The following is an 18011-nucleotide window of genomic DNA, read 5'->3' as shown; positions in this document are numbered from 1 at the left end:
TGGGTTCAAATCATATCAGGCAGAAGAGGAATTCAAATTTGAGTTTTCCAGGTCTTAAGGGAAGGCCCTAACCACGGAGTTAAAGCTTGTAAGGGGGATGGTGGTAGAATTGTGGTACAAGCACCATTTCTAGTGAGCAAGGCCATAAGTGACTAACTCCAGGGAGGATTCAGAGCTGTGAATCCTGAACAGTGGGACGTGCATCCCTGCTCAGCAAGCTGCTTTCTTAAGGTCCCATTGTGTAGGGTGTAACTCTACCATGTATTGTACCGGGTGACAAGGTGTCTAACTCAGGGCTATGGAGTGCAGTAGGCGGAAGGGTGCCATGCTGAGTCTAACTCCCCTCTGTGAATCTAGCACCAGGCATCCATCCAAATAACTTGACAGAATGGAATAGAAACTGATGTAGCAGGCCACAAGACAAACCTTCAAAAGGGTCCAAGAAAAAGCATCTGGGGAGGCAAACGGGAAGATAATGATGGCTGAGAGGATAAAGGAGACTGGTGAAAAATGACTGAGGCTCAATTTTTCAAAATTCTTAATAAACGTCATGGTGGTCATTGTTTGGCTCTCAGCTTTGGGGTCGCTGGAATAAAAGGTGCATTCTCTTGGCAGTCAGAACATTGGTAAAAATCAGCATTATTAACTTCTCTTATTTGGAAATGGAAACCTACCAATATTTCCTTTAAGCTATGTGCTTGTCTGGCCACTCAGAAGAGATTCAAATGCTGTCCAGCTGATTAGCAGAGCACCCACAGCTAGGTTTTATGTTTCTACTGGTGGTGCACATTTGCACATGCCTCAGTGTGCATAAAATTTATTCTTCACAGGACAGTAAAGATTAGAGAGAACATATGAGTATAGGTGATGCACTTAAGCTTATTAATGTTAGGTAAATCCACTTCCCAATCTTAATACAGGAACTGGTATAATTATTGTCCGTTTTAAGTGAGTCCCAAGACAACCTCTTGGAAAACAAATTTCCTTGCCAGATTAATAGACAACTGTCTGCATGTCTGGAGGCACAGGCAGCTTCTGAACCAGGGGACCTCATTACGGAGCAGGGATTCATCTGGAGAGGGAGCGACTGCTGAACAACAGAATTATGTCAAAAATAAACTGAACCCGCTGTCCAGAAAATGATGACAAGAAGGGTAATTATGAATAGGATCATTTATAAATTGGAACAAAAATAATGGTGATGAAAAAACCACCTGTCTGTAGTTCATCTTAACAACAGGACTTTACAGACCTTCCAATTTTACAACCCTCCAGGAAATCTATGCCATTAATATTAACAGGAAGGGTTTTAAAACATTCCTGTGTTTAAGATACCATGTCACTAAAGGGCAACCCTGCCTTCTGCTTCTGGGGGCAAACGGCCTCACAGATATAGAAATGCTGCAGTTGTGGCTGCATGGAGAAGCAGGACTAGGAGAAACCAGATACAGTATGTGAGGTCCTTGTGCTCCAGCAGTCACAAGGAGCTCCTTATCTGGTCCCTGAGTTTTGAAGTTTTGATGTAGGCTAGGGCTAGACAGATTTAGTTGTATGTGTCTCCTCTAACCAAAGCTCCCCAGCACCCTGAATCAGAATGCCTGAGCAGCAGTCCCGTCTTTCCCCAACACACACACACACACACACACACACACACAGAATCAATCTTCCATGCTCAGTATTCAGACAATTCTTTCCTTCCCCAGCTCCCGACAGGTCCCTTTGGCCGCATCTACACTAGCAAGAACGCACAGCACACCCACACACAAAATGAGCTCTTTCAATACGAAATCAAAAGAACATGGATCTTCTTCCGGAAGCCCTCTTCTGCTCCCAGATCAGGAAGAGCGCCTCCTTTGGAAAGCTTCTTTCAAAAAAAAGCATGTGTAGACGCTCTGCAGGCCATTTTTTTTTTTTCCCCCCCAAAAGAATGGTCCTCATGATGCCAGATTTTTTGATCCCTGGCCTGTTCTTTCAAGAGTAGGGGCTGTGTGGACACTCTTTATCAAAAAAGTAGCAGAGAGGAAGCCGTGCTAGTCTATACACTATCAAAACAAAAAGCAGTCAAGTAGCACTTTAAAGACTAGCAAAATAGTTTTTTAGGTGAGCTTTCGTGGGACAGACCCACTTCTTCAGACCATAGCCAGACCAGAACAGCGTCTGTTCTGGTCTGGCTACGGTCTGAAGAAGTAGGTCTGTCCCACGAAAGCTCACCTAATAAACTATTTTGCTAGTCTTTAAAGTGCTACTTGACTGCTTTTTGTTTTTATCGAAAAAGCAGATTGATCTCTCGGTCTGCTTTTTTGTGTGTGGATGCACACCTTCGAAAGATGATCTTCTGGAAGATCATCTTTCAAAAGATTGCTGTAGCGTAGATGCGGCCCTAGTGTAAGGCTAGCCTGAAGGTATTTGCATTTTTGTAGAGAGGAGGGCAACCGGAATCTATATGTAAACTGAGAGATGATGAATGTATTTTAAAACCCCTAAAATGCACTTTCTCCTCTCCTTCTCCAAGTTGGAGAGCAGAAAATGGGGGCAGGGGACAATGCTGTTAATACAATTTTGATGGTTTTCATCCATTTTCTGGAATGCTATTTCAGTTCCATAAATATATATAAGTATCACAAAAGCTCTTTCTAGTCTGTCTCTATATCTTAAATGTTTATGGCACTTTTAAGATTTATATTCTGATCAATTGTCTTTTAAACTCTGCAGCCTCATTGTGCATGTTCAGCTTAGAGAAACTGGAGCCAAAATGTTCATAAATTCACAAGTTTCCCTGCAATAGATCCAGCTTCAGTGCCCAGATTGTATTGCCCTTTCAGGTTGGGTCTACACAGTGCAGCTCTCTCAGCAGGTCCATGCTAATAAGCAGCCTCAAAATTGCAAATGGCTGCTCATTAGCTTGGTTCTGTGACTCATTAGCATAGCTGCATGAGAGCTAGGGCTCAGCAGAGGGGGTTGCCAGCAGTAAAGAGGCCGTGTGAATGTGCCCCTGTCAGGAAAAAGCCCCTCTGTCGCCAAACGCTTATGCCTGAATTTTTGCAGGCATAAGGTTATGGTGACAGAGGGGCTTGTTTGCCAGCAGAGGCACATCCACACGGCCTCTGCAGGGCTGGCACTGTCTTCTGCCGACACAGAACTCTCGTGGGCCTATGGTAATGAGCCTCAGCAGTATGCAAATAGCAGGCCATTTACAATCCCGAGAACCTCATTTTACATAGCTCTGCCAGCAGCAGTGCTGGGTGGAGCGCCATGTAGACATAGCATCACAGAATAGCCATACTTCACACATTTTTAAATAGCTTTTTTAATTTAATATCTACATGTTTAGTAACAGAGTACCTAACGGTAATACTGGTGCTAGTTCTATGGGATCTGACTTCACTGGTGTGATAAAAAGTTTCCAAAATCGAGCTTAAAAGGTATTTCTTACATACATTTTAAACTTCTATCATGATTTTCTTTTTTGGCATATTTGAGTACGTAATTCTGTCAAACTGTCCAAAGAAAATGTTTCTGCCGCATTAATGAGTTGTAGATCATACGTTACCCACCTCCTAATGCCAGAAGAGTGCCATTGCAGAATGATTTTGTTAATGATTAGCTCCTTATGTTGATGAGGTCTTCTGCTTTGACCCATAGACAGTGGCCATGCTACCCCTTCCTTTCAGAGGGGACATGGTAATGAGCCACTTCAGCAGATGCAAATGAGGCACTGCTATGAATATGCAGTGCCTCGTTAGCATAATGAAAGCCATGCGCACTTTGAAAGTGCCGGTTTTGAAACACACACCACCCGTGTAGCTGGGGGCCTTTTGAAATGACCCCCCCAATTTTGAAAGCCCTGTCCTCCCAAAACTAAATGGGAAGAAGGGGCTTTGAAATCAGGGGGTCATTTCCAAAGGCCCCTAGCTACATGGGTGGTGTGTGCTTCAACACCAGCACTTTCAAAACATGCAAGGCCACAGTTATGCTAATGAGGCACTGCATATTCATAGCAGCACCTCATTAGCATCTACTGAAGTGGTTCATTACCATGCCCCCTCTGAAAGGAAGGGGTAGTGTGGCCACAGTCATAAATATGTAGGCAAGGGTATAATATGTACTATGTTCAACATTTATATATGATTTGTTTTTTTTCTCAGAACATATTCAAACGGCCATGCTTTTTAACAGAATGTTCGGAAATCTTCCAAGCTAGTACAGTATGTTCTTAGGAACCTACATGTGTTTCATTGAAGGACTGGGGAGTTAAGATAATAAATAATAAAAGTTGCAATTCCTGCTACTACTGCAATTATGCACATTTAAGTATTTCTTCACATATTTTATTCAGACTGACTAATGCTTTGGGCTTCATTTATACTGATGGCATCAGAAGTTTGCCAGTGGCTTAGGACCTGAAAGTAGCTGCTACTCTCAGGCTGGGTCTACACTTACCTTGAATATCGATGGCTGCTACGTAATTTTAGGTATGCCAATTGCATGCCAAAAATCGATTTACAGCCATCAATATTCATCCCTGTTCTCACTGTAGAATGCCGACGGGGGCATTCCTCCCGGCAGCATTCCTTAATCCTTGCAGCTCACAAGGAGTTCTGGGGTTGACATTGACCCCGGAATGCTTGTTTTACGCATGTGTGAAATGGCATCCCAGAAGATTGAACCTAAGCATTTGATCTTCTGTGACAAGTGTAAATCCAGCCCCAGTATGAAAGTCAAGGCAAAAACCTCAGCAGCCTGCTTCAATCTCGTGACTTTCCATCCTTGTCCAGATGGCATCTACTTGCAAGCTCAACATTAGAATAACTCTGACTCTTCTATTTATTTAAGTTTTACTTTGGGTATATTTTGATCGCAGATTATTTCCTACATTCATCTATTCTGTGGTGACACCAGACAGGAAGAAAGGAAAGAGAGAAGCTATGGCTACAATATAGTTGCTATTTCTGAATACAAATGTATCCCAAAGCAGCAACTCCTCAGGTAAACACTGCTTTCGAAATAGCAGCAGTATTTCAAACATGGTATTCCGGTTCTAGTGCCCTTTATTGTGCAAGGGGCAGCGGAAACTTCAAAATAGCTGCTTATATCAAACTTTGGTACCATGTGGATGGCACCAAGTTTGAAATAAGTTAACTCAAAATAAATTACTTACTTTCTATTGTGTAAATTGCATAAGTTATTCTGAGTTATGGCTATAGCGTAGCCCTCGCCAAACAGAGAATGTGCATGACTGTGTAAAATAGCATCTTGTCACCCTCTATCCTTTCTCCCTTTCGAGGGGCTATATGGTCAGTCAATAACAAGATCAAGGGGCATGGCACTTTGGTATTTATGAATCCTACCTGTATCTTATTTGCTTATTAATGAAATATCACCCCTTTCCCACCTGACTCTGAAGAATTTCTGACTCTTATGTAAATAGACTCTTTTGATTTGGTAGCATATGGCTGTTGGCATTTCTGAATGAGGTGAGCACCGTAGCAGCTGGAAGGTTTTGATTAAAAATCAGCGGTGTATATATTGGCCGTTTCTACACAGGCCAATTCCTTCGGAAGTGGCATGCTAATACACGGAGTGAAAAATGCTAATGAAGCATGGATGCAAATTCCCCACACCTCATTAGCATAACGTCATGTGATTCGGAGTCTGGAAAAACCATTCTTCCAGACTCCAAAACACCGTATAGAAGTGTGGCCCCAGGGGACTCCAGGAGGGGAGTGTATGAAAAGAACAGCAAAATATTCAGAAAAAAAATCTGCTTGTTGGGGCTCTCATAACCATGTATTGAACACGGGTACTTGCTACTATGATAGGACTTATTTGAATCAATGGAAATTCTGTTTCCTATTATTTATTAGGGAGCATTCACATAATCTGTAGAAATATATTTTGCAGAAACTAAATTCCACTCTTTTTCCAGAGCATTTCTTTTCTATTTTCAATCCTGACAGAGAACATACCCATGGGAAGTGAAGGTTTTAATAATATAGCATGGAATGAGGAAGGGAAAGTGTTGCATTTAATATTTGGATCAGCTAAATGTGATTTCCTCCATTATAACTGCATTGGTTTTCATAGAAAACATGTATGGATTAAGTTAGGAACATGCTGGATTATGAGTACCTCTGGGGTTTTGAATTTTCCTATTTCTTATTCATACCTTCCTCATACCTTTCTTCATACCATCTCTAACAAGATGTTTTAAGGTCATTCTACCCATTGGGGTTGTAGCTTGTGTCTCCTTCCTCTGTCGACCCACCTCCCATCATTTGTTTTATTTTTATGTCTGACCTGTCCAAGTAATGCCCTTTTCTTCTTGGCTACAGTTACACTACCACACTATGTCAACAGAAATTACTGTCAGAAAAGATTTCCCAACAAAACTTCTGTCTCCAGAGTTCCACCACGCACAAAAGCCCTTCAGAAGAGTGCTACTCTCTGTCGACAGCAGAAAGGGCTGCCCATTGTTCTGGATGCCCTGTCAAGAGAAACTCTCCCCTCCCTCCCACAGAGCATGCCCACATCTTTGTTGTCAACAGAATCTGTCAGCAGAAACATTATGCATCATGGCTGAGAGAGGGAATGCAGATGGTAAAAGTGCTGAATTTTGTCGACCATCTGTTGATAAAATGCATTTTGTGTGCGGCCGTTCCACTAGTTTTTTTTTTAGGAAGAAGAGTTCTTTCGAAGATGGGGTTTAGTTTCAAAAGAGCTGTGTCTACACTGCTTTTCTGCTTTCGAAAGAGGCTCTTTTGAAAGAAGCATATGCAAATGAGGTGCCAGATAAATAAATCTGTGCTAGTGTATGTAAAACTCGCTAGTGTAACCACAGCCCTTGAGGCTACATCTACACCAGCACTCCTCTTTTGAAAGAGGCATGCAAATGAACAAAATCAAAAATGCAAATGTGGCACAGATTTACATATCTAGCACCTAATTTGCACATGCTTCTTTCAAAAGGGCTTCTTTCGAAAGAAGAAAAGTAGTGTAGGCACAACTCTTTTGAAGTAATCCCCATCTTGGAAAGCACTCTTCTTCCTAGAAAAAAATAGGAAGAAGGGTTCTTTCGAAGATGGGGATTACTGTTGAAAGAGCCACGTCTACACTGCTTTTCTCCTTTTGAAAGAATATGCAAACGATGTGCCAAATATGAAAATCTGTGCTTCATTTGCAATTCTGATTTCCTTCATTTGCATGCCTTTTTGAAAAGAGGAATGCTAGTGTAGATGTAGCCTAAGCGTAGGTGGTTGGCTTTGCAAGGTGCTGAGTGTTCTGAACTCTTGTAGGTATCAGTGAGAGCTGAGCACTCCCAGCACCTGTCAGAACTGGAACTTTAAGTCTGTTCAGAAAGTGGGCTCTCAAATCACTGGCCATATCACTAATCAAGAGGATTCAATCCTGCAAAAGGCTGAGGATCTTACATCAGGGCTGAGGACACCCTCAGTGGGAGATGAAACTACTCAGTGTCACCTGGGAAGTGGACAGTGCCTTACAGGATTGGTTCTGTAATTGAAACATTGCCCCCCAGCAACAAGTGGAAAAATACAATGGCACAGCACAGACAAAGAATTCCCTCCACTGCAGGGTGCCCCCAATGACATTTTAGGGCCTATGTTTGCAAGAGATGATCAGATGCTCAGAATGGCCCCCTTCAAAACTATATCATTATGACAAAGCAGAACACAAACAAAAATGAGAAAAAAGCATTTCCTTGGTTATTGCTTAAGGGAATTAACACAGAAAAAAACCCCAAATAACTTATGTAGGAGGATGTTTATGTGTATAAATAACAGTTTTCATAGAAAAAACAAAGTGGTGAAATGCAGCGATTGTAAGCAGATTTCTCCAGGGACACAGAAAACCATAACTATGGCAAAGCAACATACCAGTCTGCAGATGCACAAGCAGCAACAAGATCATTTCAATAGCTTTCACTGAATCTCACCCACATGAGTCTGTCCTCTTGATACCTTCAGTATGTAGCTTATAATGGTCACATTCAGACAAATCTACTTTTAAAAGACATCAACACCATGGTAGAAGCCTATTAAATGAGTAGCTTTTACTGAAGCATTGGAGTTTAAAATACAGACTTTAGTGCTGAGAATGCTTTTGGGAACCACACATTGTAAATACTGAAAATCTTCTGAACAATGTGTTTTCTCTCCATATTTGTGGAAAGCAGATGATTATTTTGGGCAAGACTGATGCACAGTGTTGAAAATCCCTATGCAGAGATTTGTAACTTGGCTTTTTTAGAGGTTTTGGCATTTTGCTATTGACTTTTCACAGACATTCAAGGAGATTTCTTTGGCTTTCATATATTCAATTGCAGGTCATCTCTCCCAGCTTTGTTTTCAAAGAGTTACTCACGTTTGATAAAGGGCTATCTTTAAGAATGCAATTAAACTGATATTTCTAATCTTAATTTGCAAGCATTTACATGGCGCTCCAGTAGCAATAATAGACATTCCATGCAGAATATACTTTCTCCACATCATAGCTGTCTATGTTTGCCAGCTAACATTTTACATGCTCATTTATTTCTGTCTGTATAGCATTATCGAAAGATTCACGATGTCAAGAATGTTTTATTTTATATAAAGTATTTTTCACCTTTACATCATTTGCCTCACCATCAGTTACCTCATGGAAAAGATACCTCTTCTTCTCTTCTAGGTATACCTGTTGTGATCATTTTTGAATGAGCAATTAATTTTCTAGCTCACTAGAAGCCAAGTTTCAAAAAGGTGGTTTATTTTCTCAGTGTGCCTGATGGGTGCTTCATGATTCTGAGCTGTCTTTTTCAAATTACCTTTTCGATGTTTCTTCCTTTTCCTTGACGTAGAGAAAGGGTTCCGAAACAATGAAGTCCTTCACAATAGTGGCCATGCACCTTTGTGTTTGTATTTGGTCAATATGCCGGCATATGCATAATCTTGTTTGTGTTGACCTAAATTCAGGCATCTTCAAATAACTCCATGGGAGTTGATGCAGTAAAAAAACTATTCTCTGGTTAAGTCAGGGATATTAATTTTTAATGAAACAAGGGATTTGTCAGATATTTGTTTTACCCTTGGGGAAAAACCTTTTCATTCAGGATATGAATTCCTAATCTGAGTCTTATAGAGATCACTTAATTGTTCCTCGTAATTATCGCAACCTTCTGTTTTGTGTGGCTGACCTCAGTTTGTCCTCTTTCAAGGGACAAGAGAGTAATGGTTACAATAGGAGCTCCTTGGGGACCATCGTGTCTCCAATTCATCTGTCATTGTTGAAAAAAATGGTTCAGTAGACTGTAAAGGAAGGTTTAAATCCAGGAAGAAATGCTAGATTGAAAAAACAAACACAGGTTGCATGCTATATTATTGAAACTCATTTTTACTACAGAGAGTGCTGATGATGTTTCCTACAAAGGAATGTCTTGACAAACAAATGTATATCATTTCAGACTTTGCCTAAGATCAATATGAATATGCATATGAGAACAGAACATGAGTCTCTTCGGTATTTTTCAGAGTATTTAAGTTCCTTAATGCTTTTTAAATAATAGTCTGTAAAACCTTATAGCTAATATTTTACCTTAATAATTTCTGTAACAGCATACTGAATTGGGCAGAGGATGGATATTCTGAATTCTTCTGCCCTAGGTTTGTTAACTTTTTTAAAATTTCAGGTCTTAGTCCTGGTTCACATAAGTATATGCCTAAATCCATCCAGATTCAGAACATCATTTAAGTGTATGCTTTACTTCAAGCATATACAGTCATTAAATAAAGGATCAAGAACAGATAGCTGTGGCAGGAAATCCAAAGAGAAGTAATCTACCTATAAACTCACTAGAAAAATTAGTGCTAACTTTCTAGTGAGATAGTGATGTTGGGTGATGATTTCAAAGAATCTAAAGGGAGCTGGGTGCCCAGTTCACTTTGGAATTCAGTGGGAGTTGGGCATCTAACTCCCTTTTAGACTCCTTTGGAAAAAATTGAACATCAGACAGCTCTCAGCAGAAATCCTGATCAGGATCCATTGAACTTGTGTTTTGAATTGAACAAATTTCATAACACATCTTTCAGACTAGAAACAAGCAGTGCTCGGAGAATGATTACAGCTCTAACCGCCTTCAGCGCAGTAAATATTCTAGTAGGTAACATTCCCCAGGGTACAATCTGGATTGTTAAACAGCTCTGTCCCCACAAATCTCCAGCCGACTGTGTCTTTTTACATTGCTCCACTGTGAGAGCAATCACTCCTGGTCTGTTCAAACACAGCCACCAGCAGGTAAATTACTTCCAGCTGTACTGGATGAGTGCTATAGCCAGCCACCAATGGATTATATTGCAAAGTAACACCAGCAAACTTCCAGTCCCAGATTTTCCCATTTTTTTTTGTTTGTTTTAAAGAAATCTGCATCTTGTACTGCCCAGGCCCTCCTGAACAATCCTATCTCATATAATGACATGCACGAATCTTGTTATCTCAAATGGAGTTTCCCAAACACACTGATTTACATAAAACAATCAAACAAGTTTATGTGATTACCAATGAGGCATAAAAGTCATAATTGGTTCTGAGTAAATAAATGGAAAACCACATGTAATCCCTAATTCAACAAGCCAGGTGAATTCAAAGCGAAGAGTCACATATTGTACCACCTGATCTCCTTTCAGACAGTATCTCTCCTCCTCAGTCTGATGCTTTCTTAGTCCTTTCAGTGTTTTCAAATCCATAATAAAGATGGAGAGAGAGATGTGTTGGGGCATGTGTTCCCCATTTCTATATCTTTCTCTTTGTCCGTTTCTACACATGCCACTTTTTCTGAAAGCGGCATGCTAATAAACTGCTCAAAATGCTAATGAGGCAGAGATGTAAATTTCTGGTGCCTCATTAGCATACAGTCACATGATTCAGAGTCCAGAAGATCTTCTTCCAGACTCCAACACAGTGTGTAGAGGCGTGGCCCTCGGGGGATCTTCCAGAAGGAAATCCTCCTTCCAGAAGCCCCTTCTTCCTGAAACTTCTAGAAGCTTCTTCTGGACTCCAAATCATGTGACTGTATACTAATGAGGCACTCAAAATTTGCATCCATGCCTCATTAGCATTTTTCAGGCCATTTATTAGCATGCCGCTTTCGGAAAATGCGGCATGTGTAGAAACAGCCTTTTAGAATAAACTCTAGCTAAAGTTCAGGAGACAGAAAGTCTATGAGCTAAGAAACAACAGCTGTTTTTGTGCCAAGACGTAAAATTATCACTCACCCTTTTTCCTGCCAAAGAATGGCCACTTAACCTGGTGATAATCCATGTTATTTTGTTGAACCCTGTCTGAGGCATCAGTTTACCTTGTGTCTCAGAGGAAAAGGTTTGTGCCTGCTTTTCTGAGATTGGAGTATGTGTCAGGAACGTTATACAGTAGAGTCTTATAATTTCATATACAAAGTTGCCACACATTTTACCAGGATAATAATGATATGCAAATTCTGAGTTTTCACATGGTACCTCACAAGGCATACTTCATACAAAATCTATTATAGTTTTGTAAAAAGAGTGAACATTGCAATGAAGGCCGTCATACTCCCTCCCTCCAATTCTGTAGATACAACAAGTTATAGGATTCTGTTGCACTCCAGTTTCTTATTTGTTGCTTCTAGGGTTAGCTCAAGACTCCTGGGCTGCGTCTACACCTGCACGCTACTTCGAAGTAGCGGCGCCAAGTTCGAAATAGCGCCCGTCACGTCTACACGTGTTGGGCACTATTTCGAAGTTGAAATTGACATTAGGCGGCGAGACGTCGAAGTCACTAACCCTATGAGGGGATGGGAATAGCGCCCTACTTCGACGTTCAGCGTCGAAGTAGGGAACATGTAGACAATCCGCGTCCCGCAACATCGAAATAGCGGGGTCCTCCATGGTGGCCATCAGCTGAGGGGTTGAGAGACGCTCTCTCTCCAGCCCCTGCGGGGCTCTATGGTCACCGTGTACAGCAGCCCGTAGCCCATGGCTTCTGGCTGCTGCTGCTGCAGCTGGGGATCCCTGCTGCATGCACAGGGTCTGCAACTAGTTGTCGGCTCTGTGTATCTTGTGCTGTTTAGTGCAAGTGTGTCTGGGAGGGGCCCTTTAAGGGAGCGGCTTGCTGTTGAGTCCGCCCTGTGACTCTGTCTGCAGCTGTTCCTGGCACCCTTATTTCGATGTGGGCCGCTTTGGCGTGTAGACGTTCCCTCGCAGCGCCTATTTCGATGTGGTGCTGCCCAACGTCAATGTTGAACGTCGACGTTGCCAGCCCTGGAGGACGTGTAGACGCTATTCATGGAAATAGACTATTTTGATGTAGCGTGCACGTGTAGACGTAGCCCTGGTGTGTCTTGCACTGTGCCCCCTACTGCTTCACACCATCTCAAAAAGAAAAAGCAGTCAAGTAGCACTTTAAAGACGAGCAAAATAATTTATTATATGAGCTTTTATTTTGCTCGTCTTTAAAGCGCTACTTGACTGCTTTTTGTTTTGATAGGATATAGACTAGCACGGCTCCCTCTCTGTTACATCTCAAAAAGGGTATTTCAGAATTAGCAAAAGTTCAGAGAAATACAGTGCAAATGATCAAGTACATGGAAAAGCTCTCAAAAGAGAAGAATTTGAGAAGTTTGGTGTTATTCAGCTTAGGAGATGAATGACATGAGGAAAATGTGTGATATAGAGAAGCTTTGTTTCCTCTTGTCACATAATTCAAAAACTATAGGGCATTTGATTACTCAAGAGGTGGTAAACTCAGAATTAATTAAAGGAAATACTCTTTGGCACACTGTTTAACTGGACTGAGGAACTCATTGCCACAGGACACCCTAGAAAAGTCTTAGTGGGACACTTAAATAACAAGAATGATTAATGCTAACACAGAGTGGGGATGGGGTATAAAATACTATGATCTGGGATGTAATCCCGTTTCTAATCATAAGGGATTGTTGGACTGCATGGGGAAGAAGAATACCCTGTAAGTGCCAGGCTTCTTGACAGGACCAGGAGACATTCCCTAAAAGTGTGTATGTTTGGTGGGGACTATTGCTCAAGCTGTGGCTGTACCCCTTCTGCTGCCCATTCCCCAGAGGCCCCACGCCATGCTGCCTCTCATCCCTCAGCACCCTCCCCCCATCACTTACCCTTATGGCCAGTAAAAAGTGAAGATACCATGACCTCCTGGCCCCCACTGTTCTGGCACTGCTGCTTCTTGATGCCTCCTCTGGAATACCTACCACTGGTTGTGGCTGGAGACAGGATAATGGACTAGATGGACTGTGAGTCTGATCCACTCTTGGCCATTCCTATGTTCCAAATGCACCTTTCCTCCAAGAAAACCTGAAGACGGTACCCAGAGCAAATAAAAAATCATTGCTTTCACACAGATTCTTCCCACGTCTAAAATGCAGCAATGGATAGAAGAGAAGCTTTAAAATATTCTACCACCTCCTAGAAGAGAAAGGAGAAATCAAATCCACGTCTCGGATTTTTTCCAAATTTAATTCGTTTTTGGAGGTTCTCAGAGACCTTTGTGATGAGTGCCAGATAAGACCCTACCCAAACAGCTCTACTTTTTAGGGTCAGTAAACTCACTGGGTTTTTTACCTTTTAGAGAAAATATTTTTGTGTCGCCAGAACAGAGACTTTTTTGGCACCTGGTTCTACCTATGTCATGTGTGTGTCTGGCACTGTTTCATTGCACAGCAGAGAGCCATTAAACTGTAAGGACTATGGAATCCAGTGATTGCAGACAGCTACCTCCTGGAGAAAAATGTTATTGTCTGGCTTCAATGCCACTCCTTCAGCTCCTCCATATATCCCAGCTGTCTCAGTCATTACAGATAGTACAGGGACAGCAAAGCCTGGAGACGAAAAGGGTGAATGGACCTGTTTGTCCTTTCTGTTAAAGATTAAAACAGTGAAAATGCCTCAGTCAACAGCCACCTCATCTCAAAACACAGGAAACATATCTGCATTGCAGTAATTGGACAGGTTGACTTCAGGCTTAAAGAGGCTTAAAAACTGATTATTCAGCCACAAGGTTAGACTCACCAAATGTATCTGAAAATAACAGTTTTTTTGGCTCTGTGGCAACTTAAGTCCACATTTGAAATCCATACCAGTTTCTAGGTGCTCGCAGAAATAAGTACCAAGCGCTTAACCCAATGTACACCCATGGGTGCCTACCCCGCTCCTACCCGATATTCTATATCTATTTGAACATAGACCCATAGAGTACGTTACTTTTTAGCAACAATACTTCCTTAACTTAATACAAGTAAAACAATGAAATAAGTCCATTTCCTTCTTGAACCACTATCTGTTTATTTAAACCTCCAATACATGGGAGTAGTCTTGGAATACATTTTCCCTTCTTAATAATTTACTTTGATGTTGAGTATGATTAATTCAGTTTTCTCTAGTTTATTAACTTCTCCAAATACGTCAAAGAAACAACCTTTCACTCAGAAGATTTTCAGGAAAAAGGTCAGCTAGACCAGAACAGTAATTATGTTTATTAAGAGACACTTTGGTTCAACAAAATATTTGGCTAGTTTAATCAAAATGCAAATCATAGCTCTGCTGAGAAGGAGAGCACTTACCCTTTAGCTAAATGCTACTGAACTACACAGACCTTGCTGCTTGTAGTTCATCTAAAAGGGACACATTTCTAAAGTTCATTCTAATAAATAATGGATTATTTTGGTATCCATAGTTAACAAGAACATGTCATATTAGGGAAATGCTACCTTCCATTCAAAGTTTATTATACTGAATATTTCATCTCACTCTTATTTCTCAAAACTTTGCTTTCCAGGTGAGCAGCTATTTTCATAAGATAAACTCACCGTGTTGTTCGGGACCTTTGCAAGATCTGTTGGGATCTCTGCTCTTCCTGACCCCTCTAGAAGGAGTTTCTGTGTAGGTCTTGTATAAATTGGTGTAGGGCTTGTTCAACTGGCCAATAGAGCTGACGGAATTAAGTCCCACCGCCAAGATCGCAATTGTGTCCTGTGGCAGATGTACATTAGGGAGTGATACTACTTGCTGCTCCTGGTGGGGCTGGGACTATTCCAGTCTTTTGTATGTAGTATGCCTGGCATTGAACCAGGGGAGATCTGGCCCTGAAGCACATAGTGCTACAGGCAGCAGAGGGAAGACGTGCACAGCAGCGAACACCAGCTTTGGTGTGGCTTGTGCAGATATAGAGCTGTCTGCACGTGCCCTGGAGCCTTGCAGCACATGGACTTCAGGATGTAGAGGGAAGGCAAAGAGCTGGCTACATAAGCTTCTCTGAGCCATTTCAGATCACATGTTCACACTCCCTTCAGCCTTTACTCTGGCCTCTCCAGACCCAGCAACAAATGGAGGAAGAAAGGGGGCTTCTCACAGAGGTGATGGATAACAAGAAGCAGGGGAAGAGTCTTCTGAGGTTGGAGACTCTGAGAGGGAGAGTTCAGAGCTGGTGGGCTGGTTCTGAGTGCTGGACTGGCTAAGGAGGACAAGAGCACTCTGAGGCTGAAGGAAACGGAGAGAGGAAGCATACAGTCAACAGCAGAATAAGTTAGGATAGAGCTCAGATGGAGAGAGAGAGGATGGGGCTAAGAGGGAATGGTAAAGAGATTACAGAGGGATAATTGTTGTTTTTGACCACATTGCCTGTTTCTGTAAAAAGTCCAAGTCTTTTGTTTTAAAAACATAATTCATCTGCAAGGCTGGGAGGAGAAGACGGTATCTGCAGTCTCACCTCTTATTTCAGGCACTGGCTGCCTAGGAAGCAGACAGTGGGCCAATGTAGCGTACGTGGGTTCTGTTATCGTGCAGAACCAGTGACCTGTCCACCCTGTTCACTTAACCCAGATTCTAACTCATTCTCCGGGCATGGTGCTGTGTTGCATCTCTACCCCGTGACCTTGGGAGAGGCACTCAGTTTACATTACTACTGACTTCCCTGATCTTTTTTATCTACTGGGAGTTCACCTGTTATCCTGCATATGTAGAATGTGCCTTTGGCACACCAAGCTCATGACACTTGTTCTCAGAAGCCCCTATCACCAGTGAGAAGAGCATGTGATGGTTGCATGTGCGTTAAAAGAATAGTAGCAGAGTTGAGCAGAAGAATGCAGGGACAACAGAAACAACACATTTTAAGGTATTGATTAGAACTGGGGAAGAAAAGAATACAAGCATGTCAAGGGAAAGAGAGGATCACAGCCCTACACCCACTGCAATACAGGTTTAATCACCTGGCTGACAATGGTAACAGGACCTGAAAATGAACCTGTTATCAGGGTGCAAAGCAGATGCTTTTACTTAAATCTCACTGCTAAGGACAAATGGTTAAAAGATTGACCAATGAATGGGTGGACCAATGATGTGCACTGACAGGGTGCGATGTAGAAGGTAGCAACCTGTCTTTAAAACGGTGAAAGTAAGCAAGCAAAAGAAAAAAACACTAAGAAAAGTTGATATACTTCTTTGTTACTAGAATGCTTCTAGATTGCACCTACTTTTGTTCCTGACATCTTGTGACATTATTAGATTTTTTTAAAGTCAATATGAAAGCCTTTTCTGTCACCATTGTACATAGTGGCACCAAATCTTGTGCCAGGCAGGCCAACTGAGATGTCTAATGAAAGCTGGTAATTCCCTAAGACTGTTTGTGTTACTTGTATAGCTGTACCATCTTTGTATGTAAAGTTATAGATATTGGCTTTATACCTGTATTAGAAATGTTTTAATGCTGAGATTCACAATAGGAGATGTAACCACCTCCCCAGTCAGGTGACCTGGTCTGAACAAAGGGACAGAGATCAGATACCCAGATGTCAATTCCACATACTGTGTAAATGGACTGGGGTTTGCTGGGCTAACCCAGCAACCAATGGCAAAATGCCACAGCAACTCACCTGGTCAGGTGACACTCCAGTGCCTATGCAAGAAGAAAGGAGATTTTTCTGTCCACATAGTAAGCTAAGTGGCGGCCCTGGCAGTGACCATCGTGGTCTCCAGACTTCATAAACTTAAGTCCATATGATCCTATCCCTCATGGGGTGCATTTTCAGAGACTTTCAAGAATCAGCAAATAATACCTCTGGCCTGCATCAATAGCTTTAACTGATGTATGTAATGTACCATTTTAACAATTTTTCCTCTCTCACCCTATTCTTTCTTTCTTTATTAATAAACCTTTAGATTTTAGATTCTAAAGGATTGGCATGGCATACTGTTTTGGGTAAGATACAAGTATATATTGACCTGGGAATGTGGCTGGACCCTTTGAAGCACAGAAGAATCTATGTAGATTAGATGAAATAGGTTTTAATAACCTCTCACATGAGTAGGAGGGTGGCTGGTTTGGCCATTCAGAGCAGCTGGAGAATCTGTGGGTTTCTTTGCATAGCTTCTGACTGGCCAGTGGGGCTGGCAGAGGTACTTTTGTGTCTGATTTGGTTTGCCTTAGTGAGAAGGAAATCACAGCCTGGGCTGTAAGTGGCCCAGTTTTAAGCAATTTGGTTTCCTCAGCTATGCCCAGAAACCCCCAGAATATTATACTCCTCTCACCACCATTTTGATAAAACTCGGACATCAAAATTTAGCATCTTCCATGGGGATGTTTTCATTTCTTCACCCCTTTCTTTCCAATCCATTTGATTTATGGATGATTCAGTAAGAAAATTAAATCATGCTGCTTTGAATTCAGACAGAAATTGAAAATGAGAGGTAAGAATGGAATGTAGCACCCATTTTCCCATGAAGAACTACTTCTTTTTCTCCTCCTTCTCCTCCCTCTGTCCCACTCAGCCTTTTTATAAAACGACGTTCCATGAATGGGCACCATTCGGCAGTCATGAATGAAAAAAAACATTAGGAAATTTGCATACACAGTGATTTACAACTTCAGACTCAAGCTCTGTGTAGCAATTTGGGAAACTGGAACTTTCAGGAGAATTAGTTCAGAGCATATGGGTATAATAGGGCAGGAGAGGCTAA

This window comes from Carettochelys insculpta, chromosome 3 (assembly GCF_033958435.1).
Source record: "Carettochelys insculpta isolate YL-2023 chromosome 3, ASM3395843v1, whole genome shotgun sequence".
In the NCBI taxonomy this organism is placed as follows: Eukaryota; Metazoa; Chordata; order Testudines; family Carettochelyidae; genus Carettochelys; species Carettochelys insculpta.
This window is presented reverse-complemented; position numbering follows the sequence as displayed.